The following is a 24,770-nucleotide window of genomic DNA, read 5'->3' as shown; positions in this document are numbered from 1 at the left end:
ATTTTATTTTATTATTATTATTATTATTATTATTTTGAGAGAGAGAGATGTTTGCTATAGGGCCCTTGTGCTCACTGGAGAACAGAAAGAGACAGAAAGACAGAAAGTGAGAAATCATTCTCCAAAGGGGATGGCCATGCTGCAATACTTTCTCTTACCTTCTCTTCCATTCTCCTCCCAGGATTTTGGGCATGCACTCACATGCACCCCAGGTAAGGTTTAAGCCACTGAGTCTGGGATTTGAACCATGGTTCACTAGGTGGGAGTCCAGCGATGTGACCATTGCATCATCTGCAAGTCCCTCAAACTAAAATATTTCTTAACCAGGAAACACTTGTGTGACAAAGGACACACTATATATGAGGGGTCTTTAGAAAGTTCAGGGAAAATCACATTATAAAAATTATGCAGGGAACCAGCAGTTAGCGTAATGGCTATGTCGCTGGATTCCCACGTAGTCGACCGCGGTTCATGTCCCGGACCCGGTGGCTTAAAACTCACGCCGGGCGCGTGTGCGTGCGTGCCCAAGATCCCGAGAGGAGAATGGAGGAGAAGGGATTGCGGCGTGACCGTCCCCCCTGGGGGGTGATTTCTTGCTTTCTGTCTCTATGTCTCTCTCTGTCTGTCTGGCAAGCACACGCGCCCTACAGTGAAAATCTCTCCAAAAAAAAAAAAAACTATGCATAGATTGCGAACATATTTTACACCAAAATTAAATTGAAAACTAATTCTATTTTCCTTGAGCTTTTGAATTCCTTTTGTATATCACAAGTCTTTGTCAGACTTTAACAAGACTTTCCTCAAATTGTTCTCAAATAGATGCTAGTCAAAAGAACACAAGAAACTTCTAACATGGTTCTAGAAATGTTTGGGGAGATTACCAATAGGAGTCTCTTTGATTCAGAGACATTATAATGAGAGGTTTGTTTTAAGTTTACTTGTTATTTCTTCCATGAGTAAGAGAGACAGAGAAACAGACACACAGAGACAGCACTCCCAATAAAGTCTCACCACTGCAGTCCACCCCCAGCGTCACCCAGCCCTGAACCATAGGTATGCCCATGCTCAGTATACTCAAGGAGGTCTCCAGATTTGAGTGGGCAGCATTGCTATGTCTAATTGCCATATAGAATATCATATTTTACCACTGCCCCCCTTTTCTTTTTTTAAGTTTATTTACTTCTTCCATGAACAGGACAGAGAAAGAGAGAGGGAGAGACGGTACCACAACAGAGTCTTAATGCCATGATTCACCCTCACCTCAGCCAGCCCTGAATCACGGGCACACACAGTTCCTGGGATACTCAGGAACTCTCCCACCTGAACCCAGAACCATCTCGGGTGGGTCAGCCTCATAGAACATTGTGTTTTATCAATGCTCCACCATTTGGTGCCAGTGGTCATTGACTACACATGCTTTGTGGTCACTTTTATCCAACCTGACAATAGGCAGGAAAAGGAAGCCACAAAGACATATCTAGATTTGGAAAAGACTAAAATTAAGCCAATATGCTAATCTAAACTGGGTACTTCTTACTGGTGCCTGGAAGAAGGGAGATCCCCCATATCATGAAGGTGGTGAGGACACACTTGGTTCCTTTTTGCTGTGGGTTCTTAGCCACTGCAGAGGCATACTTTGTTTAGTTTGCTCTGAGAAGAAATCACTCACATGGGGGGAATACTTTGTGAGAAGCGAGAATTAGGTAGTGATTTGAATTATGTACTTATTTGGGGCTAGACATCTTCTTATGAATGGGGAGAAAGGAGGTAATTACTGATATCCTAGTGTGAGAGTCAGCTTCTCTTCCATCTGTCAAACTCAAGGTTCTTATTTTTTTAAAGTATCTTTATTTATTTCTTCTGAGACAAAGAGAGAGAGAGACATGCCCAACAGGATCTTCATAGTACAATCTACCCCCAGCCTTGACCATCCTGGATCACAGGCACAAGAACACATGCTCAGCACAGGGGGGCCTGAGAATGTGAACCTTGGACCTTCCCATGTGGGTCCTGCATTGCGGATCATTGTGTTACTGCTATACCACCATCTAGTCCCTGAACTCAGTCTTCTTTTGGCAAATATTTGTTCAGCACCTGGTAAGTACCAGGCACTATTCTAGGCAAGTGAAGAGTATGAAAGACATAACCCTGGTCTTCTGGAGCTCAGATTGTATTGGGAGAAAATAGGCATGAAGCAAACAAACCCAAAACTATTTTATTTTATTCATATTAAGTGTTATGAAGGAGTACAGTGTGTGATGGATATGTAACTTGGGTATTAATCTAGATAGTTCAGAAAACTTTCTTTAGAAATTTACATTTATGTTGTGATCTGATGAAAGAGCCAAGGCTAAATAAAGAATAAACTAAGATTTAACCTAGCAAACAAAGTTGTCGGTCAACTGAGACACAAGACCTGGAAACTTCAATTCTAAAAGTCTTTTAAAGGAGAATAGGATCTCTGGGCCAGTCCCATAGCTTATTGGTTAAAGGGATACAGATTCCACATGGCTGACTACAGTTCAAATCACAGCCCTGGTGCCTTGCAAAACATGCTAGGTATGTGTGCATGCATGCCCCAAATCCAACCGATAGAGAAGTGGAGAAGGGATTGGCGTACTTTCTCCCTCCCTCTCCTTCTCTCTCTTTCTGTCTCTCTGTCTCTATTTCTATCTCTGTCTGGTAAGTACATTTACTCTTTGGAAATTAAAAAATAAAATAAATGAAAACAGAATAGTGTCTCTTCTTTTTTCTTTTTTTTTTTTTTTGGAGAGATTTTTTGCTATGGGGCTTGTGTGCTTGCCAGAAAGACAGAGACAGACATAGAGACAGAAAGCAACAAATCACCCCCCAGGGGGGATGGCCACGCCGCAATCCCTTCTCCTCCATTCTCCTCTCGGGATCTTGGGCACACACGCACACCTGGCGTGAGTTTTAAGCCACCGGGTCCGGGACACGAACCACGGTCGACTACGTGGGAGTCCAGCAACATAGCCATTATGCTATCTGCTTGTCCCAGGGTCTCTTCTTTTTAAAGCTAGTATGCTCAAGTATCCAATCATCTAGAAATAGATTCCGGATTAAATACTCAAGACCACATGGGATTCCAACTACCCAGTGAACTGTAGTCCCATCATTACAAGGCCTTCTTTGCCTACCAGTTGAAATGGAAATTAGGAAAGAACTGATTTAAAAATGCCAGAAGGGTTTTTATCCCCAAGTAGTAAAGGAAGCTCCTCCTTAAGCACCATGTGCTTGCACAGGCAGAGTGATCAGAAGTGCTGACTCCACTGGTGCGGCAAGCTGGGCAAGTGGGAGCTGAGGGAGTTGGCTCCTAGATTAGGTAAAGGTCAATGAGACTAGGGAGCACGTGGCCTAAAGTTGAGCTCTAAACCGCAGAACAGAAAATAAAGCTTAGCAGGACAAGTGACTTGGAGTTAGACACAGGAACTGTGTGGAGAGAATAGCCTGAAGTGTCGTCATTAGCACCAGCACACAAGCAGTTGTGTGGCTGACCATTTAGTGGGTAAACACACAGTGGCTCCTGACTGGATCATTTGTGAGACACTTGGCTTGATTTTCTTTCTGCACCCTTGATCCATCTGGACATCTTGCAAATGCTTGTTTTTGGTCACTGAGAGAATCTTATGAAATAGAAAACACAGTTCAAAGTTCATGCTTTCCTTGAGAAGGAGGGCACGAGTTCTCTGCCTGTGAGGAACATCTTTTTCATGCCAATGAATTATATAGCACACTAAAGGCTCAGATGGAATAATGAAAATGAATAACAAGAGAACTGACATAAGCAGAAACGAGAGTTTATTCAGGCTCTGCTGCTTATTAGCTATGTGATAGTGGACAGAGTCTCTAATTGCTGTGTGCCTCAGTTTCCCCTCTATGAAATGAAGACAATAATGTGGCATAAGAGTGAGATGGCATATTAGTGCTACTTAATAGAGTTATTAAGATGAAATGAGTTTGGGGCCAGCAGGTGGCATGGTAGATAAAGTGCTGGACTCCCAAGTAATCCACCACGGTTTGAGTTCTGGACCAGGCAGCTTGAAACTCAGGCAAGGGTGTGTGTGCAGGCATGTGTGCCCAAAATCCCAAGAGGAGAATGAAAGAAAAGGGATCGCAACAAGGTCATCTCCCTGGGGGGATGATTTCTCGCTTTCTGTATCTCTGACTCTCTTTGTTTCTCCAGTGAGCCCACATGCCCTATAGCAAACATCTCAGGGAAAGAAAAAAGATGAAATGAGTTTATGTTTATAAAGCACTTCAAACAATGACTGGTACAGTAAGATATATATATATATTTAAATAAATATACTTCTTAACTATAGCTTAAGCATTTTCCTAGTGTAATTACACTTTCAACCAAAATCTCAAAAATCTATTTTTCTATGTGTTAAATCTTGAATACACTGAAGAATAAGAGAAATAAAGACCTTTGAAGAAGTTAGTCCTACATGAACATTAGAAGCAGAGAAGACGTTGAATAGAAAAATCAGTACATTAATATATTTGAGGCTGACTATATTATAATAAATTTAGATAAAATGGAATTTACCTAGAGAGCCAAAGCAATAGAACATATGGAGCATATCATACTTAGTATAAAATAAACATATTTTACTGACTCAGCCTCAATGTTGAACATGAGAAATTTCTAGGTGGGGCTGTGACCATCCCAACAGAAGAATCTGTGGTACCCATAATTTCCTAATTTTCTTAATTCAAAACTGTGGGAAATAGTCTGCATTTCCAAACACATGTTTCTAATCACCACTCCCTGTGATTGAAAAAGAAGAGAATTTTCAAGTCACCTTAGGATGGACCCAATTCTTTAAAGACCTACAATGGGCTTTCATTGTTCTTTGCATTTGGGAGTGGATATTTTCCCAAGTGGAATTCTACTGGGTCTGGGCCAGTATTAGGCAAGGAAAGAGAAATGCTTGACAACCTGCCTCTTTCTTCTGTTCTTAGGGATCAGCCATGTGAAGTGCACTGCAGAGCTACTCTCAAAGCCCACTGAGGGAACCAGCAGTTAGCGTAATGGCTATGTTGCTGGACTCCCACGTAGTCAACTGTGGTTCACATCCCAGACCCGGTGGCTTAAAACTCACGCCGGGCGCGTGTGCGTGCGTGCCCAAGATCCCGAGAGGAGAATGGAGGAGAAGGGATTGCAGCGTGACCATCCCCCCTGGGGGGTGATTTCTCGCTTTCCATCTCTATGTTTCTCTATGTCTGTCTGGCAAGCGCACGCTCTCTATAGCGAAAATCTCTCCAGAAAAAAAAAAAAAGAAAAAGAAAAGGAAAGGAAAAAGCCCACTGACACGTGACAGAGTGAACTGGGTTTATGTGATGAGCCATGGGACAGGAGAGTGACTCTGGAGTCAGAAGTCAGGCAGGGATCATTAGAACTGCTTCAACAGCAGAAGGCTGCATATCACAAAAATACTCATCAGTGAGGGGCCCCTTGAGGTCTCAAGCTGGAGGAAGAAGTCAGTTCCAAAGACCTCTCTATCCCCTCTGCCCAGACTACGTGTAGAGAGGTTACTGTAGGGGTATCGTGGGAAAGGCTGGTCAAAGCTCCCTTACCTACTCCCTTATGCATGTAAGTTCTATTATACTTACATGCGTAATTCATTTGTTTCAAAGAGGAGTGATGCAAAATTTGTCCTTTGATCTTAGGAAGAAAGGGGTAAAGAAAAGGAAGGCTGAAAAAGAAAGAAAGAAAGAAAGAAAGAAAGAAAGAAAGAAAGAAAGAAAGAAAGAAAGAAAGAAAGAAAGAAGAAAGAGAAAAGGAAAGTGGATCAAGGCAGATAATGGGAGTTTAGGAAATTCTACACCTTATTTTGTGATCTGTCTTTGTCAGACCCTGCACTAGACCCTTGGTTTATATTATGATGCTAAGTCCTTACAAAGTCCTTCTGAGGTAGATTGCATTGTCTTGTTTGACCGATGAGGAAATCAAAGTATATAGAGGTGAAAAGTCTTGCCAACACAAGGGTGAAAACTCGTCTTCCTAACTCTGTAGATCCTCCAGCCTTACCTTTCCAGCCCCCTTCCCACAAACACAAGGATCCTGAAAACACTGGAGAACGTTTTCTTTGTTACCAAGTCATATCCCACTCACATCTAACCTCTGACATTTCTAAGCCCAGAAACTCACCCAAAGTCCTTTCCCTGTAAACATGCACCGTGTAACGACAAGCCAGTTCCAATCCCCCTTCGCCTGGCCAGTATTCCCTTCCGAATCCCTCCCCCATTTATAGTTCATCCTCACTGTTTCAATTCTTTTGTCTTTTACAGACCAAGGAATCATGTCATGGAAATGCTCATAAGCAATGTGCACAAAAATACCACTGTTTTATTTCTAACCAAACAGTTCATGTCATCTGTGTGTGAATAAGCAGAGTGGAGACTCCTTATGGCCAGTGCAGCTCCTGGTATCTCTAGGGGGAACTTTTACAGTGTCTTCACTCTGGAAGGATCAAAGGGTAGGCAAATTGGCTTTTCTGTTTCTGGCATGTCTCCTTTTAGTTTGTTTTTAATTCTTTTTTAAAAGTATTATTATTCATGACTGAGAGCATGTGCATGCCTACCACCCTTGACAGGGTATAGCTATACCACAGTTGCCTTCCCTAGTCCTTCAGCTTGTCAGAATCCAGGAGACATGGAACATGCCTGGGGAGTTTTCAGACCAACCTGGAGATAAGAACTTGCAGTCTACCATATGGTCTTTAGCAATGCCGTTCAGTATGCTAGACTGTGTCAACAGGCTGAGTCTGTCTTGGGTTTTAACAAGGAGGATTAAATGTTTTAGAAATGATTATATTTCTCCTAGTTGCAAATAAACTTGAGTGCTCTCCTAAGAAAAAGATCTGGGCCTTTAATGAGGAAAGATGCTAATTGGATATGTCAGCAAAGCTTTCGTATCTCGGTTTAGCTGTAGTTGTACTTAGTTCTACACCATTAGCAAGCACAGTCAAAGCCCTGGGTGGATAAAAGAACTTCTCACACCCCTGAAAACTGGACCCCTGAGTGGAGTGGGACTATGCTTCCAATTCTTTTCTAGTGCTGCCACCAGATTGGACTCCCACCATACATCTTTTGCACTTTTGGGATACTTGCTTTGTCTTCTTAGACCCTCCCTTTGCTAGTCAGATTTTCTAGGCCCATACCTGACTCTCTTGTCTTACCTCTATACCCATTCACTAAGAAACTTTACCCCAGAGGTCTGGGATTCAGCGGCTCCTGGACCTCTACCTCGGCCTACCTCACTTTTCTCGGCAACACGGTGTGCTAAAAGCAGAGGCCCTGCAGTCAGACTGTCTAGGTTCAAAACCCCATTTATCCACTGCTGGCCATGTGACCTGTACAAGTAACTTCACCTTCATATAGGCCTCAATGTCCTTGGTGGTAAAAATTGGCAATACTAAGAGTGCCTTTCTTTTTAAAGTATTTATTTATTTATTTCCATGAGTGAGAGAGACAGAGAGAGAGACAGAGAGACAGAAGCAGGCCTCCCTATCAGAGCTCCTACACCAGAATCTGCCCCCAGTCTCAGCCAGAATCATGGGCACATACATACCAGACATGTTCAGGAAGGTCTCTAGGCATACACCTAGAACCTTCCCTGTAGGCCAGCCTTTGTTATGTTCCCAATGTATCACTGGCTGGCTACTGTTTATTTTGTAGAGGTTTTTGCCTTAGAGTGCATGTGCTTATTGGAGAGAGAGAGAGACAGGGACAGTGAGAGGAAAAGTGAGAAATCACACCTCGGGGGGATGGCCACACCACAGTCCCATAAAACTCCATTCTCCTCTTGGGATCTTAGGCACACAAGCACACGCACCTGGCATGAGTTTCAAGCCACCAGGTCTGGGACTCAAGCCTTGGCCAGCGGTTCCTTGCAGGAGGTCAGAGACTTAACCACCATGCTACCTGCTGGCCCCTAGCTCCTGCTTTTTATTTTGAGGACTATGTGAGTTAAATGCATGTGAAGCACTTAGAATAGAACAGCACTGGACACGTCAGGTATGCTCAGAGCTGTCAGTGGCTATTGCTGCTGCCGCTATTGCTACCACTGCTACCTGGATGGATGTCTTCATGTAGCATGAAACTGATATTTTTTAATGCAGTTGTGCCATTCAATCCTTACAATAGCTCTGCAGAGTTGTATTCTAGTTGTCTGGTTATTCATTGGCATAACAAAGTACCCCAAACTTGACGGCTTTAACCAATGCCTTGTTATGCGCATAACTTTCAGGAGTAAAGAATTCCAGCCAACAAAGTGGGAATGGCTATTTATTTATTTTTTTACTGTATCTGGGGCCTTTGCTGGAGTGACAAACAGAGCTGGGAGCTGAAATTATCCAGACACTTCTTAATGCACATGTCTGACACCTAAACCGGGGTAGTTTGAAGACTGGGTTCAGCTAGGACTATTGTCTGAATCACCAATAGAAAGCCTTTCCACGTGGCTTGAGTATCTCAGAGCTGGCTCCAAGCTGGGTTCCAAGTTGTAGTGACTTCATAGGGGGCATATGAAGCATAAGTATTCTAAGAGCACCAGACAGAAGCTGCAAGACCTTTTATGATCTAGACTCAGGAATCACAGAGCATCACTTTTTTCATACACAATTGGCTGTAACAGTCACAAGTCTGCTCAGATTCAAGGATAGGGGACATGGACCTCATTTTTTATTAGAAGTTGTGTCAGTGAATGTGTTGTAATTTTTTTAAAAAATTTATTGATTTAGAGTGAGAGATAGGTATTTTTAACAAGGTCTCATCATGTTATGACCCTCCTACCCCAGCCTCCCAGCCAGCCAGGATCACAGCTGTGCACAGACACACCCGATGTGTTCAAGTTGACCTGGAATCTGAACCTGAGCCTCCTGCATGGCTCCAGAATTGCACAGCAGCACCGACTGCCTGCACCACTAAAGCTGGGCTGAATGTGTGGTACTTTTTAAAACCTGCCTGCCCCCGGTAAGTGTCATTCTAGTTACTTTAATACTGAAGACATAGAAACTTAGAGAGATACATTAAATTTTAAAAAGATAATACAGGCCCAGTTGTAGTGGTGCAGGAGGTAGGGTATCCCTAAGTGATGTTGGAGGCACATTTAAGGCCTGGGTTTGAATCCCAGACCAACGTAGACACCCAGAAAAAGAGGCACACCCGAAATCCCAGCTGACTGGAAGCCTGGGCCAGGAGGACCACAGCAAGGCAAGATCTTGTGGAAAATGCCTTTCTCTCTCTCTCTCTCTCTTTCTCTCTTTCTCATAAAAAAGAAAAGAAAAGGGGAGGGGAAAAATAAAGGTAACATAGAAAGTGTAAGAGTTGAATTTGAACCCAAGACTCTTGTCAGGTATGGATTTTTTTCTCATTTATCCTGCTAGGCACTTCATACACTTTTAATAAAGGAACTAATGTCTCTGTTCAATTTTAGAAACTTGTCAGGTGTTTTCCCTCTAAATATTGCTTATATGCCAATTTTTCTTCCCCCCTCCCAATTTGCTAGATGACATGTATGCTTCCCATAGAGAGATGAAGAGAAGGAAAGGGGGGGAAGTGAGAAAGCACCCCCTATAGGGAATGGACACATCATAATCCTCTTCCATTAACCTCTCCCTCTTTTTAGGATTTTGGGCACACACATACATGTCCAGCATGTTTTACACTTTGCTGGTTCTGGGACTCAAACCATGTAATCAGATCACATAGTCAGCCATATGAGATCCAGCCTCCTTAACCACCATGCTAACAGTTCTTGTAGAACTCACTAATTCTATTGAGTGGATACAAACAATATCTTTCTTTCATAGCCTGGCTTACTTCACTCAGCAATAGATCCTCCATATCTGACCATTTTCTATCAAATTCCAGGATCTTGTTATTTTTTATGGCTGAGTAGTATTCCATAGAGTATATATACCACACTTTTAAAAATAATTAGAATAACAAAAATAATGATTGGGGAAAACATAGAAAAGATATTGAATGTTGAAGTGGGGAGATTAATGTCTCTGTACTGACTGACATGCATGGCATGAAAAAACAATGTAATACACTGTAAAGTTATATGTAATCTAATGTAATATAAAGAAGATTATGATGATAATAAAAAATAAATTAAAAAAAACTTTAAAAAAAAAGAATTCACTAATTCTCTCTCTCTTCCTTTTTAATGATAGCACATGCGTGCAAGAGAGAAGCAGTGAGGAAAAAAAGTACCCTCCATAGTGCCACATTATTCCACTATTCTTTTGCTGATTCTCTAGCTCCTAGAGCACTTGGGCACCAATGAATGTGCCTGGTGTGTTTTCACGCCAACCCAAGAATTCAAATCTGCAATCAATCAAACGGCCTTCTTGCAGGACACTTACATTATCACTATACCACGATGGATGGACCATTAATTTTCTCTTTAACTAGACCTAGGCCAGAGTTCAAGACTTGTTTGTTTCAAGAATCTCCAATTGATTCTTCTTCATATGCATCTGTTTATGTTTCAGTTCTGCTTGTTTTTATCTTATAACTTCTTGATTTTTTTCCTCCCAGTGGATTTTATTATTATCTCTCTTTTAGGATTCTAAATTCAACTGGGAAGCATATCAGAATCATGTAAGCTAGAAAGGTCTTGTTGAAATGTATCTCCTAGGCCAGCCCCACAGCATAACTGCTAAGCACTATGCAGAGGAAGCAGAATCTCTCATGGTTGACTGGGGTTTGAATGTTGGCTCTGCTAGTGACACGCTGGGTGCACACACACACGCCCAGGATCCTTTCAGGATAGAGGACTGGAGAAAGAAGCATTGCTGCATGGCTAGTTCCCAATCGAAGATGATTTTTTGCTCTTTCTCTGTCTCCCTCCTCTACCCTTCCCTGTGCACACATATGCTTTATTATGAATAAGAAAACTAGAAAAAAAGTCCTTGCCTTTTAAGGTATGCACTGGATATTCTTAAAAAATTTCCCTTGGAAGGAAGCAAAAGTCAGACAGATTTCAGAACCCTACTTGTCTGTGCTGAATAGGACTCTTGAATTTATAGCAAACAACTGCTTTTATAAACTGGAAACAAAATATAACTGAAGATTTTTCTTTCCTTCCTTTGTTCCTTCATTCCTTCATTCCATCATTCCATCATTCCATCATTTCTTCTTTTTTTTCTAGCTAATATGATGTCCGAGGCTTCCTCATACAAATCCAATAATCCAATCAATAGATTCACTGATGCCAGGTCAAGGAGTAATGGCTATGGTTATAAAGAGATTCACCATGAGATTTGCTTTACAGAAAGTTCATTTTCTGAACTAATGGCATGTTTGGTTTTCTTAAAAAAATCAAAAACAATTTTTATGGAATCTTTCAAAGAAACAATTCACAAAGGAAGGCACCCTAATAGATGCTCTTGAACCCATTTTTAAAAATAAGCTCTACTTTTTTAGAATAGTTTAGGTTTATAAAAAAGAAACTAAAACTGAGCAGAAAGTACAGTGAATTCCTATATATCCCTCTCTCTCTCTTTTTCCATCCCCATTTCCCATCATCATCTCTCCTTATTATAGTACATTTGTCACAACTGATGGATCAGTATTATTAACTAATGTCTATAGTTTACATTATGATTCAATCTTATTTTTAAAGATTTTTGTGATAAGGCCTGTGCACTTGCTAGAGAGAGACACAAAGAGAGAAAAAATGAGAAATCACCTCCGTATGGGAGATGGCCACACCACAATCCCTTCTCCTCCATGAAGTCAACCATGTAGAATTTAGTGTTTTAACCTTCACACCACCTGCTAGCCCATGATGGTTGTCTTTGAGTTGTATAGTTCTCTGAGTTTTGACAAATGTATAATGGCATACATCCACCATGACAGTGTCAGACAGAATCATTTCACTGACCTGAAAGACCTCTGTGCTCTACCTACCTATTCATCCTTCTCTCCTGCTAAACCTCTAGCCATCACTGCTTTTTGTATTACTTTGTTTTGTTTTTGTTTTTTATTGTCTCTATAGTTTTCCTTTTCCAAAATATCATATAGGTGAACTCATGCAGTATGTGGCTTTTGCGGCCTGGCTTCTCTAACTCAACAATATGAGTTTAAGGTTCTACTTTGTCATTTCTTTGTATAACCGAGTGTTACTTTATAGTATAGATGTTCCACAGTCTATTTATCCATTTATTTTCCAGACATCTTGGTTGCTTTCAAGTTTTGGCAGTTATGACCAGAGCTACTAAAAACATTTGTATTCACATAAGTGTTCACTTATTTGCATAAATACCGAAGGGCATACTTGTTGGATCGCATGAGAAGACTCTGTTTAGCTATGTAAGAATGCAAAAGACAACCCTTTTTTTGGTTAAGGTTTTTGTCCTATGGTGCGTGTGTTTGCTGGTGAGAGACAGAAAGAAACAGAGAGAGGGAAATGGGAAATCACCCCTCAGGGGAATGAACACATCACAATTTCTTCTCCATTTTCCTCTCAGGATTTAGGGCATGTACGCACACATGCCCAGCGTGATTGAAGCCTTCGGGTTTGGGACTTGAGCTGTGGTCGACCATGTGGGAATCCAGCCCCTCCTGCACTACCACACCACTTGCTGGCCCCAACAACCCATTTTATTAAAAAACATACCTTAGACTTTCTAAAGTAAGGAGGATCAAGGTAATTTTAAAATTCCCATTCACATATCAAAATTCACTAAAAATGGGGGCTGGCAGGTAGCATGGTGGTTAAGGGCACTGGACTCCCATATGGCTGACGGTGGTTTGAGTCCTGGGCCCGGTGGCTTGCTTTCTCACTTTCTCTCTTCCCTCTCTCTTTTGCTTACTCATTCACTCTGTCCTTCTCTGGTCAAATTAAAATAAGTAAATAAATAAAGTTAAATAAAATAATTGTTTTTTAAAAAATTCACCAAAAATGGAAAACAATCAAATAAGTGGCCATGTAGTGCTCATTGAAAAATGTAAAAGGAAGGGTTGGGTTGTAGTGTGGTGGTAACACAATGCTGTGAGGCCGACCCACATGGGAGGGTTCCAGATTTGTGATCAGAGACCTTCCTGAACACTCCAGACACACACATGCCCATGATCTGTTGTGGCCAAAGGTGGGGATAGATTGCCACAGAAATACATGTTGAGGTTGTCTGTCTGTTTCTCTCCTCTACATTCTCTCTCTCTCAGAGGAAAGAAGTAAGAAAACTAAAAAAAAAAAAAAAAAAAGTAAAGATTAACTGCAATTTATATTCTCTGTGAACAAAGCAGATTATAAAGTGGTAAGAGTATCATTATGGGACCAACGCTTTCGCCAAGATGGCCCCGATATCCCACACCTCCCATTCTGAGTATGCCCCTTCCATGTTGAATCTGGACTATCCTTGTGATTCCTCCTTCATTTCTTCTTAAGTTTACTTATTTCATTCATGAGTGAGAGGGAGGGAGAAACAGAGATGATGCCCCAACAAGATCTCAACAGCATGATTCACCCCCTAGCTTCAGCCAACCCAGGATCAAGGGATTATACATGACAGGGAAACTTTCCATGTGGGCCAGCCTGCAGGGCCACATTTTACTACTGCACCACCATTCAGCCCTACCTCTGTGACTCATTTTAAGAGCAGATCACTTTCTTATTTATTTTATTCATAGTAGGGAACATGATAGAGAAAGAGATAGAGAGAAGTGCCCTTGACAGGTTTACACTGAGATTCCCTTTTTCCAGCCCATTGGATCTGGTAAGCTGGGTCCCAGATCCAAACCAATGTTGCAACTCACTTTAACCATCATGATGAAGCCCAGGCAATGTTGTGACATTTCTAGGCTTAAGCCTGAAGAATCTATAGTGACTTGTTTGAGAAGCCCTGAACTACATAAGTCTATGTAGGAGAGGTCAAGGAGAGACCACAACAAGGAGCTGTTGAGAGGCCCAATATCCCAGTTTCCCAACCAAGGCCATTTTCCAGCCATCTGTTCCAAGGCCATGTCAGTCACATGTCAGTGACTCTTCTTGAACATTCCACCTGTCAGCCCTCAACTCTCCCACCCCCAGTCTTAACTGATAATCACATGAAGCAGGAGAGTTGCTCAGGTGGGCCCAGTTAGCCAAGAGAAACATTGAGATAATAAAACAGATTTTTAAGTTTTTTTTTTTTTTTGTAGAGAAGTTTTTGCTATAGGGCATATATGCTTGCCAGAGAGACAGAGAGAAACAGAGAGACAGACAGCGAGAAATCAACCCCCCCTCCCAGAGGGAATGGCCACAATGCAATCCTCTCGGGATTTTGGGCATGCAAGCACATGCACCCAGCGTGAGTTTTAAGCCACTGAGTTAGAGACTCGAACCGTTTTTGACTACAGGGAAGTCTAATGACTTAACTATTACACCATTTGCTGATCCCATAAAACAGATGTTTTAAGGTACTATGTTTGAAGTAGTTTGCTGTGCCACAATGTATAACAGAAACAATCACCCATATTGCTTTTCCTTCATTTCTTTTTCTGCATTCATTAGTTTCTCAAGTAGTTACAGAATCTTGTGATTAAAATGAATTTAATTCTGTAGAAGTCTTACTTAATTTTTAAAAAATTTTGAATGAGTGATGGTGGATCTTTTAGTGATTTCTATGCACCCTAGTCTTTGGCCCCCTCAGCCTTTCTGGCAGCATGTGGTACTGCTGTTGCTGGTTGCCATGTAACTGTTCAGCCCTAAATGAATTACCTTCAGTCCCACAGTGGCATACATTTCGAAGGTGCCAATTTATGTTAACTCTCGCCTGGACACTAATTATTGACCAAAATATTATCATAGATGGTCATATGAGACACAAATATGAATGCTCAGAAAACTCAGCCTATGACAGTCAGTAAATATTGCAGTGAGGAATGGTGTAATGAACCACATACGAACTAAAAATCTACAACAGCATGAAGTTGAAAATCATGAACAATACCTTCGAGAAAATATAGTTCTCATAGGAAAAGTCAATACATCTAAATCTAATTTTCTTCCAAAGACTTGTCCCATCACATTAATTTTACTGCATAGAAGATGTACAAGCTTCTTGCAGTTATTTACTTTCTGTGTATTGACTAATTCATTCAACCAATATTTACTAAGTTCCTCACATGTGCCAAGCATGAACTATGCTAGATTCTAGAAATAAAGAAATGAGAAAGAGCTCTGCCTCAATCAAAATACAATTTAGTGAAGTGGACAAGTAGACAAAACATCAAAATGCAGTTTAAATATACTAAGATAGAGCAAAATAAAAGATATTCAATGTGAAAGGCAGTGTGAGAGGTTAAGGGAAATTTCCTGAAATGAAATTACTTGGATTGGAGCTGAGTAGTGAGAGAGAAGAGGTCTTGTCTACCCATCTTAGTCTTTGCTCCTCAGATGATTCTGCCAGGGTTCATCAGCAAGGGTAAATATTTAGTGAACATTGTTTGCAGGACTCTGGCCTGGGTCCAATTCCTCACTCACAAAATGAGATTTCCTTCCTAGTCAGGGCCAAACCAGTGGCTCAGGAAGAATTGCACTAGTTAGACTATTTAGACCACAAAGATGGATTGCCTAATTTTAGTTTTGTATTTTGATGTAGAAGAGACCTACTTAACAAACTTTGTTTTGCTTTGCTTACGTACATTGCCAACCCACTCCACCCCAATGTCTTTCCTATTCTGTAAGTCAATAAACCTTTCTTCCTGTCAATTCCTAAATGTAGCTACTTATCTTAAGCCCTGTTTAACCTTTTGCTTTTACTTTCAGTATTTCAGTCTTGAGATAAAATGATAGCGCTGCATCCGGTGTGTTTTTATGTGTTTTTATGTTACTGGAACAATGTTTTCTTTTCCTCCCAGTGTGGATTCTCATTCATCAGATTCTTAGAATGCTAATGATGCCAAGGGCCCCACACCACCCCTTTCCGAGGAATTTGGTCACATGAGATCACTGATTATGAAATCACCACCATGAAGCAGAGGAGCAAGGAACCCAATTTTACCTCTAGGTGTTAAGAAACCTCTTAAATTCAACCTTTACCGTTCACCATCCTGAAAGACAGTTTCATGTAGACACTAACGTTTCTAGGCTATTTATTTTTTAGTACCATGAGACTCAAGATCATCTAGCCCAAAAGCCACAAACCGGTGACTTGCAGGGGAAATACGACCTACAGATAGATTTTGTTTGTCATTCACAGTGTTTTTAAAGATTTTGAATAAGTTATCCACATATACAATGTGAGAGATGAGAGACTTTAAATAAAAATATGAATTTTTTTTCTATCTTCTTTTAAAACATGAGAGGATCTGGCCTAAGATCACCCACATTCCATTCAAGAATCAGCTATGTAAAGAGGACAGCTACCCTCAGAAACACAGACATATTTTCTCCATCTTATTTTAGCACCTTTCTAGACAACTGTACTCTGAGCGCTCTTAGGCACTTGAATTTTTTTTTTTTTCTGTTGTGAGCAGGCAATTTTAAAGTTATACGAATCTATGGGCTACAAAGTGATATTTTGATTTATATATATATATATAAAGTGTAAAATAAGTAAATCAAGCTATTTAGCATATTTCTTACCTCATAATTTTTTTTGGTGATATAAACTCATAAATTTTTGGGCAGCAAGTAATGTGGTGGTTAAGGTGTTAGACTCTCTCATGGTCAACAGTGGTTCAAGTCCCAGATCTGGCGGTTTACTTTCTTTCTCTCTCTCTCTCTCTCTCTCTGGTGAGCACATATACCCTATAGCAAATTTAAAATAATAATAATAAATGAAATAAATAATTTAAAAAATACAAAATTTACTCTCTTAGCAATTTTGAATTAATAGACAAAACTCTGTTACTAACTATATTCACCATGCTATGGAACATATTTTCCAAAAAAGCATATTCTCACTGTAACTGAGATTTTTATATTTCTTGACCATCACATCCTCATTCCCCACCTACCAGCATCAGTAACCACCATACTTTCTGCTTCTATGAGCTCCATTGTTTTAGATTCTACATATAAGTGAGATCATGAGGTATTTGTGTCTCTGTGCTTGACTTATTTCATTTAGCATAATGTTCCCCAATTTCATCCATGTTGTTACAAATGATAGAATTTCTTTCTTTTTAAAGGCTGAATAGTATTCCATTTTGTTTATTCAGCGCACTTTCCTTATCCATTATCGGTTGTTAGATATTCTTCCAGACATTTAATTTTCTACCCCATACTAGTTCATCTCCTTCACTCTACAGAGAAAGAAACTGAGACCTAAACGAACTTCATGCATTCATAGACTTAAATAGGTGGTTTGTATAACCAGAACTGGTTCTTAAATATGAGTCTCTTAGCTTTCCATTTTATAATTCCAAGTACTATATTTCTCCTTTCTTTACATCCATAACTGTTTACCATGATTAACTGCTTCAGGCAAGGGTCTTAACAAATGAGGTAGAATGACTAAACAAAATCAAACCCATGCAAAGAGTAATCATGGATCAAGTCTTAATTAACATTTTGATTATGAAAAGGTTTAATTATTTTGATTTTGTTTTTCTCATACTTCCTTCCTTTTCCATAGCACATTGCAGCAGCTGAATAAATACACAGATAAGAAAAGCAACAGACAAATGTTTTGCTAGTCATTGTCTTTTTTGTCCCATGAAAAGGTGTGTACTTCCTTCTCACAATGACTTCTAGATACCTTGATAGAGAGAGACCACCTGAAATATTATGCCAATGTTACAGATCAATTTTATAACACAGAGGCAGTAGATTTTCATTTTACCCTTGGTCCTGAAGGGACATAATTAGCAAATGTTATTGTACATTCATGGTCCTGAACTTCATTTCAATAAGACGCCCTGTCAGCTCTCACGGAGTAGATGCTCCTCTGTGGGGAGAGGAGCTGTCAGTAAAGAGCCCTCCTTCACAGGAGCCAGGAACAGAAGTAGAATATTAAAAGATAAGCCTTCCTTCTTATCTCAACATATGGGTGGATTGTTAATAGCCTTACTTTTTTCCCAGGAAGCTAATTAGCAGAAAATATTTCCTCTTTATTTCTAATCAGTTAGAGACACATCTCAAGAAAATCATGAAAACTTCAGATTGACTTAGGGCTTTTAATAACCCTTTTCTTCCCCCAGGAGATGCTCAGGGCTTCACAATGAGGTGCTTTGTGAGCCTCACGCCAAGGTTAACTTGGCACCTCCGTCACAAAGAACATGTGCCGACTGTGACAGGCTTTCAGGGAAGCCACTTCCCACGTGTGCTCCTCTGGTTTCCTCATTGGTGTTCAGAAAGAGGAGGCTGGTTCTTCCCGGGGAGCTGGGTGCTATGACAGATTAGACTTTTATGCAAGAAAATCAATCCTGCACATTTGATGTACTACTTTAAACTCAAAGATCTCTTTGGACCTGAAATTGTAAGGTAAGCATTGCTCAACCGTAATTCTTGAACTTTGAAACTGTTGAGTGTAATTTGAGGACGTTCCTTGAAACTCTTTGTCGTATAATGTGAAACTTTAACAAGCTGCCTAACCTCTTGCCTTTAAGGAAAACAGCTCACTGTCAAACATGCACACAGAATTCTGACTAAAGAGAGAAAGAAAACAAAAAGTGACTGTTTAGAAAATAAACAGTCTTCATGGTGAAATGACCATGTCGAATTGTTGTACTTTTACATATGTGTGGAAGTGTCCTGGATAGGCTGGGTTTTCTGTCTGCTCCAGTGTGATCAGTTTGCTTTAAAATGGGATCAAATGATCTTTGCCACTTGAAAATAGATTTGAGTGCAGACCAATCCCATAGAGAAAAAAAAAAAAACCACTGAAGTGATAGCCAAGGGTCAGTTCAGACCTGGGGTGGCTCTAAAAGTTGCATGATGCTTGCTTAGACATGGGAAAGGATAGGTTAAACACTGCTGCTATGATTGTGCAAGACATGGGAATCTGTTGGGATCTGGTGCTGGTGTGTGCAGACAGTTCCTTGTGATTCTGGCAAATTAAATTAGGAAGTTGGAAGTTTTTACAATACAGACTAAGTGCCAGGTATTTGTCCAGGTATTTGACACCGAACAAGTTTAACAACACATAAGGCAATTACTTATCTAACATTGTTAACAAAATCCAATCTTTCTGTAGAAATGTCCTGAATCTTTTCAAGGTTTTTGTTCAAGTTTGACCTGACATTGAAGGTGAAACACTCGATGCTTTTAGCTCTCTAATTGATCTATTTCTGAGAAGTCCTCATTATAAAATATCTAGCTGTTATTGGGGAAAATAAAATGTTGAATCTTTTTTAATTGTGCTTTTTTTATTTGTAAATTTTTATTTCTATAAAGCAAAAAGGTGTTGAATCTTCTTGGTTTTGCTCTGTAGACTTGAAAGGAGAAAATACCGACTATAATCAAGCCGCTTCAATTTTCTTAAATTTTTGCCCACATGTTTGTACTCTTCTACTGTCTTTATCAGATACACAGGGACTAAGTTAATTACGGTTATCTTGAACTTCCTACGAAATCTCCAAACCCCTTTGTGTGACCTTTTCAGAGAGTACCAATTTACAGCCATATCTCCCTTTCCACAAAGCAAATCTTACTTATTCTTGTTCAATATTGTTTTTCTCACCCTTTCTAGTAGCTTAGGTTTCCTCCTATTTGTAGACTGAGGTGAACCCTAAAAGATGCCCACCTGTGCTCTGCAGGTGGAGCAGTGGTGGGCCACTGGAAGCCATCTCCCCTCCCTGAGGGCTTCTTTCCTTCCAGGATTGAACTGCCTCACCTGACCCCAGGTATTTTTATGAGTCTATGCTCTGGACTAAATTACTGATTAGCTGAACACAATGTAGGTCAGATACTCATTCACTCTAAGCATTAGAATGTTGAAGCTATCTTTGGTCTAGAGAGAAGAAAATCTCCCCACCAGACAAATAATAACAGAATGTGTATGTGTTGTGGGGGGTGGGGGGAAATGGTTCTCTGGAACTGAGAGCAGCTAACTGAGGATTCAGCTCTCCCTTTTTATCCCTCTGTTTCTTGTCAGTCTTGGTACACATTTTTATTTTATTTTATTATTATTATTTTTATTTGCCAGAAGGCATGTACACTTGCTGGAGAGAAACAGAGAGAGTTAAAGTCCCCTCATGGGAGGTAGACATGTTACAATCACTTCTCCATCTCTCCGTCCTTTCAGGATTTTGGGCATGTATGTGCATATGCAATGTGTGTTTTTCAAGCTACTGGGTCCAGGACTCTAACTGTACAGTGGGCCATGTGAAATCCAGCTGCCTTAACCATCATGCCACTGTCTTGACACACAGTTTTAAAATGACCGAAGCAGAAAGGTGAAGGTTCCTGGGACCAGCAGTTAGCATAATGACTATGTCGCTGAACTCCCATGTAGCCAACCACGGTTTGAGTCCTAGACCCAGTGGCTTAAACTCACGCCGGGTGTGTGTGCGTGTGTGTCCAAGATCCCAAGAGGAGAATGGAGGAGAAGGGATTGTGGCATGGCCATCCCCCCTAAGGGGTGATTTCTCGCTTTCTGCCTCTCCATCTCTCTCTGTCTTTCTGGCAAGCACACATACCCGATGGCAAAAGCCTCTTCAAAAAGAAAAAAGAAAGAAAACAAAAAGAAAGAAAGAAAGGTGGAGGTTCCTAAGGAAGTGAAGCTGGGGTTGCCTAGTTTGTGCAGCTTGAACACCCAAGCTGCAAGCTCTGAAGGACAGCAGGGGGCTTTGATTAGCATTTGAGGGTGTCATTGCCTTGGTTGTTGCTGACAACATCTCTACACATCTGCAACCCAGACACTCTGTAGGTAAGAATAAATATTTAAGAAACGTGTTAGTTTCATTAACCAGACACTACAACAGAGACATTTCCAGTAATGTCTTTTCTTGTTCTAATAAAATGAGAAAAAAAAAAGGAAACAAAAGTAAAATATATTGCCTATGTCAATTTAGGTAAAATTGCTTGGTCAAGTACCAGGAAAAAAAAAAATTCAAGATGTCTCTATTCCTTTTATCAAAGATGATATCTCCTCTATTGAAAGGTTCACACAGGTTCTTGGGTTTTTTATATTAGGCAGTCTGGGGTCTTTTCACTCATAGTTGTACTCTGAATCTCATTTTTTCAGCACAGAAAGTTCAGACTCAGGCCCCATAAGGCAGACAAAGAACCAGAATTATAAATGCTAAGAATAAGAATTCTCTGAAAGTGTCAATAATCAAACTCTGATGAAATCAGTCTCTTAAAAGAACTCACATGCAAAGAATGTGTCATTTGTTTCTAAAGATATCAGTCTCCTATATTTTTGTTACTTTTAATGTTTCATATTTTTATTGAATGAATGAAAGCCTAAAGTAAATTAATCATTATGACTTAAAGATTAAATTAATCACTATGATTTCATGATAATAATCCTAATGAAGAATCCTGCAATTATTTTCTGAATTTTCACTGAGAATACATGGGCATGCAGTTCTATTTGAATAAACACTAAGAGGTATAACTATATCTTTTTATTTTAAATAAACCCAAGGAAGGTTAGGGCATTGATATTACAAATTAGGAATTCTGACTGGATCCTTCTATAGACAAGTTGAAAAATAATTTAGAAAATTTAATGTGGTATATCAGGCACAATCATGTTAAAGTGTAACCTATGCCTATGTGCCAGGCAGTAACACTGAGAGGGCTCACAAAGAGGTTCGTGGCAATTTATAGGTGCTTTTTCTGTGCTTTGTCTCTCAGGTGACCATAAATGTAGACCATGAGCAGAGCCAAGTAGCACTCCCAGCCCTTGAAATCACATTGAGTTTTAGAATAATAGTAACAGCTGTGACAGGGGTTGAAGGGAAATGACATTGGGAAACCAATAGGAGAAAATGAAATATATACAGTATTCTGAGGCCTGGAAGGTGGCACAGAAGTAACACAACACTCTGAGGCTGGTCCACATGGGAAGGTTCCAGATTTGCATCTGGAAACCTCCCTGAACACGCCAATTGCTTGTGTGTCCATGATCCAAGCCTAGCTGAGACTGGGGGTGACTGTGATGCAAAGACCCGCAGGGGCTCTGTTGCCCAGTCTCACCCTCGGGGGTCAGATTGCAGGCATGGCTTCAATGATACCATCATAATGTGAAAGTGAAAGACTTCTTTTAGTATTTGCAGAGGCTGGGGTGTGGTGGGGGATACATGGCACAGCAGGAGACCACACACAGAAGGTCAGGGAGCACAGGCCAAGACAGAGAGAGCATGGCCACTAGTGGTATATATTGGGGGGAAAGGGTGTGGTTCCCCTGGAGTTTGTAATCCAACTGGTTTGTCCATTTTGAGGAGGATGTGGGAAAGTGGAGAACTCAGCCGGGTAGGTGGCAGAAGTGCCTATAAGCTCTTCTCTCTGGCTACCAGCCTGAGCCACTAGGAAGGGGTATAGTATTGGAAACTATGTCAAGAGTCACTGAACTTTGGTTCTATGTTGAAAAAGTTAAACTTAAATTTAAAAATTGATGTGGAGACAATTTAAAAGTATAAGGATCCACTACAGAAAAATAGCATGTTATTAAGCCAAAACTAACTTAATCCAAATGAATTGGTCAACATAATAAATTGATTAAAAATAAATATCTCCTGCCATTAGATGTTCAAATGTGGATGATAAAACATGGGACAGCTTTATGATACTATAAATATCTTTAAACAGTATCTTATAGTTTTCAAAAATTTTACTTTTATTATTATGTATATTGAATTCATCTTTGAACAATTACTCTATTGTGAAAAGTTTGAAAAATTGAGATGTGGTTATGTGACAAGGTAAGGATCCAACAATAAGAGCTTATTATTTGAAATTAATAGAGTGGTTGACAATTGACTACAATGGAGATTCCTGTATTATTTTAGGCTTCTTTTATTTTTTTTTTAAGATTTTTAGCCAGAGGGCATGTGCACTCACTGGAGAGATAGTAGAGAAAGCGACACAGTGAGAGGAAAACAGAAATCACCCCTAGAGGACATGGCAACCCTGCGATCCCTTCTCCCTTCTCCTCCTGGGACTTTGGGCATGCACACACACGCCCAGTGTGATTTTCAAGCCTCCAGGTCTGGGACTCAAACCACAGAGGGCCATGTGGGAGTCCAGCACCCCAACCACTATGCAACCTCTTGGCTCCTTATTTTAGGCTTTTAAATGTACATACTTACTATGGGAAAATAGTAAATACAAACCAAAGGAAAAGAAAATTTAAACATAATCCCACTCAAGCAGTATCCAGCAATGATTGCACATAGGTGTGTGATAGCCTTCCACATGCATTTCCAATGACAACGTCTGACTTTTTACTTTCTATGTATATTTGTAAACTTGTATATTTTTAAAAGCCATCCATCAATTAATGGACATTTGCATTCTTTTAATTAATCACTGAACATTTAGATTGTTTCAGCTATTCTACATTATAAATAATACCTAATAGGAGTAACTGACTGGAAGTGAATTAGAAATGAAAAATCTAACTATTGAGGAAAAGGAGAATATAGTAGTAAAAGTGACCAACTTTGAAAAAAAAAACTATATTGATATTATTCTCTTTTAATGAGATCATTATTTTGACAACATTATCTCCTTTATCAAATTGCTTTTTGTCAAACCACTTTAGCCAAATTGAATCTGGTCAGAAAATTCAATAGACAAAATGCACTTGAACTTCAGTGAAACATCTCATAAATCTTTCATAGTATTGTTGGAGACAAGACTAAGAAATATCGGCCAAGTTCATACAATTAGGCAGATTTGTAACTGGTTGAATAAACATAGTTGGTGCTTATTAGCAGCTGGGTGGGGGAGGGGGGAGATCAGGTGACTTACATCAAAACTCCGTTTTGGGGGCCAGATGGAGGTGCAGTGGTAATGCAACTGGACCCAGATGGGAAGGTTCTGGGTTCATGTCCCAAGATTTCCCTTTGCCCACCACGCACACTTGTGAACCCATGATCCAGGCTGGCTGAGGCTGGGGTGGACTGCAGGATGAAGACACTGTTAGATGTAACTGTCTCTCTCACTAACTCTCTCTCATAGAAGAAATGAACTTAAAAATAAAAAGTTTTGTTTTTTTTTCTTGTCCTAATAAACATTTCTATTAGTGTCGTAGATAAATATATGTTTAATAAATTTCTAGTTGTAAAACCAAGAGGAATAATATATTCATATGTCATTAACAATAATATACAAACAAATCTTTATGGGTCAGAATAATGAGCCAAATCTGCCTAGACCTATATAATAGTGATAAATACAAAAATATTTACTTTGGTTCCTAAACATAAATGACCAAGTACTTGTTGGAAGAACTTGTAAAATAAGACTTAAGGATTTCAGTTGATGGTAAATTCCATATAGTGCAGACAAAGAAGGTAATGAGATCTTCAGTGACGTCTTCTAAGTATATTCATTCAACTAGTTATTAATCTGCCATAATTGCATTTGCTTGGCCCATATTTTTAATCTTGTCTCCAATGATATCATGAAGGATTCACATAATGCCCTATTAAAATTGAATGCGATCTTTGGTGACATTAGAAACACAGGGGAGGAGCATAAGCTAGAATATGCTGTGAGATGGGACGGGCACGATAGGATGGGCTATATGCCTTATGCTGGAGAGAGCCTGTATCATAGTCCCATCCCCCAAGCGACCTTCACAGCTTGGCAGTACATGTCACTCCTCGGCTACCCTCGAAACTCTGCA

Source organism: Tupaia chinensis, unplaced genomic scaffold, assembly GCF_000334495.1.
Source record: "Tupaia chinensis unplaced genomic scaffold, TupChi_1.0 Scaffold000597_1, whole genome shotgun sequence".
In the NCBI taxonomy this organism is placed as follows: domain Eukaryota; kingdom Metazoa; phylum Chordata; class Mammalia; order Scandentia; family Tupaiidae; genus Tupaia; species Tupaia belangeri.
Note: the sequence above shows the minus strand (reverse complement) of the source record.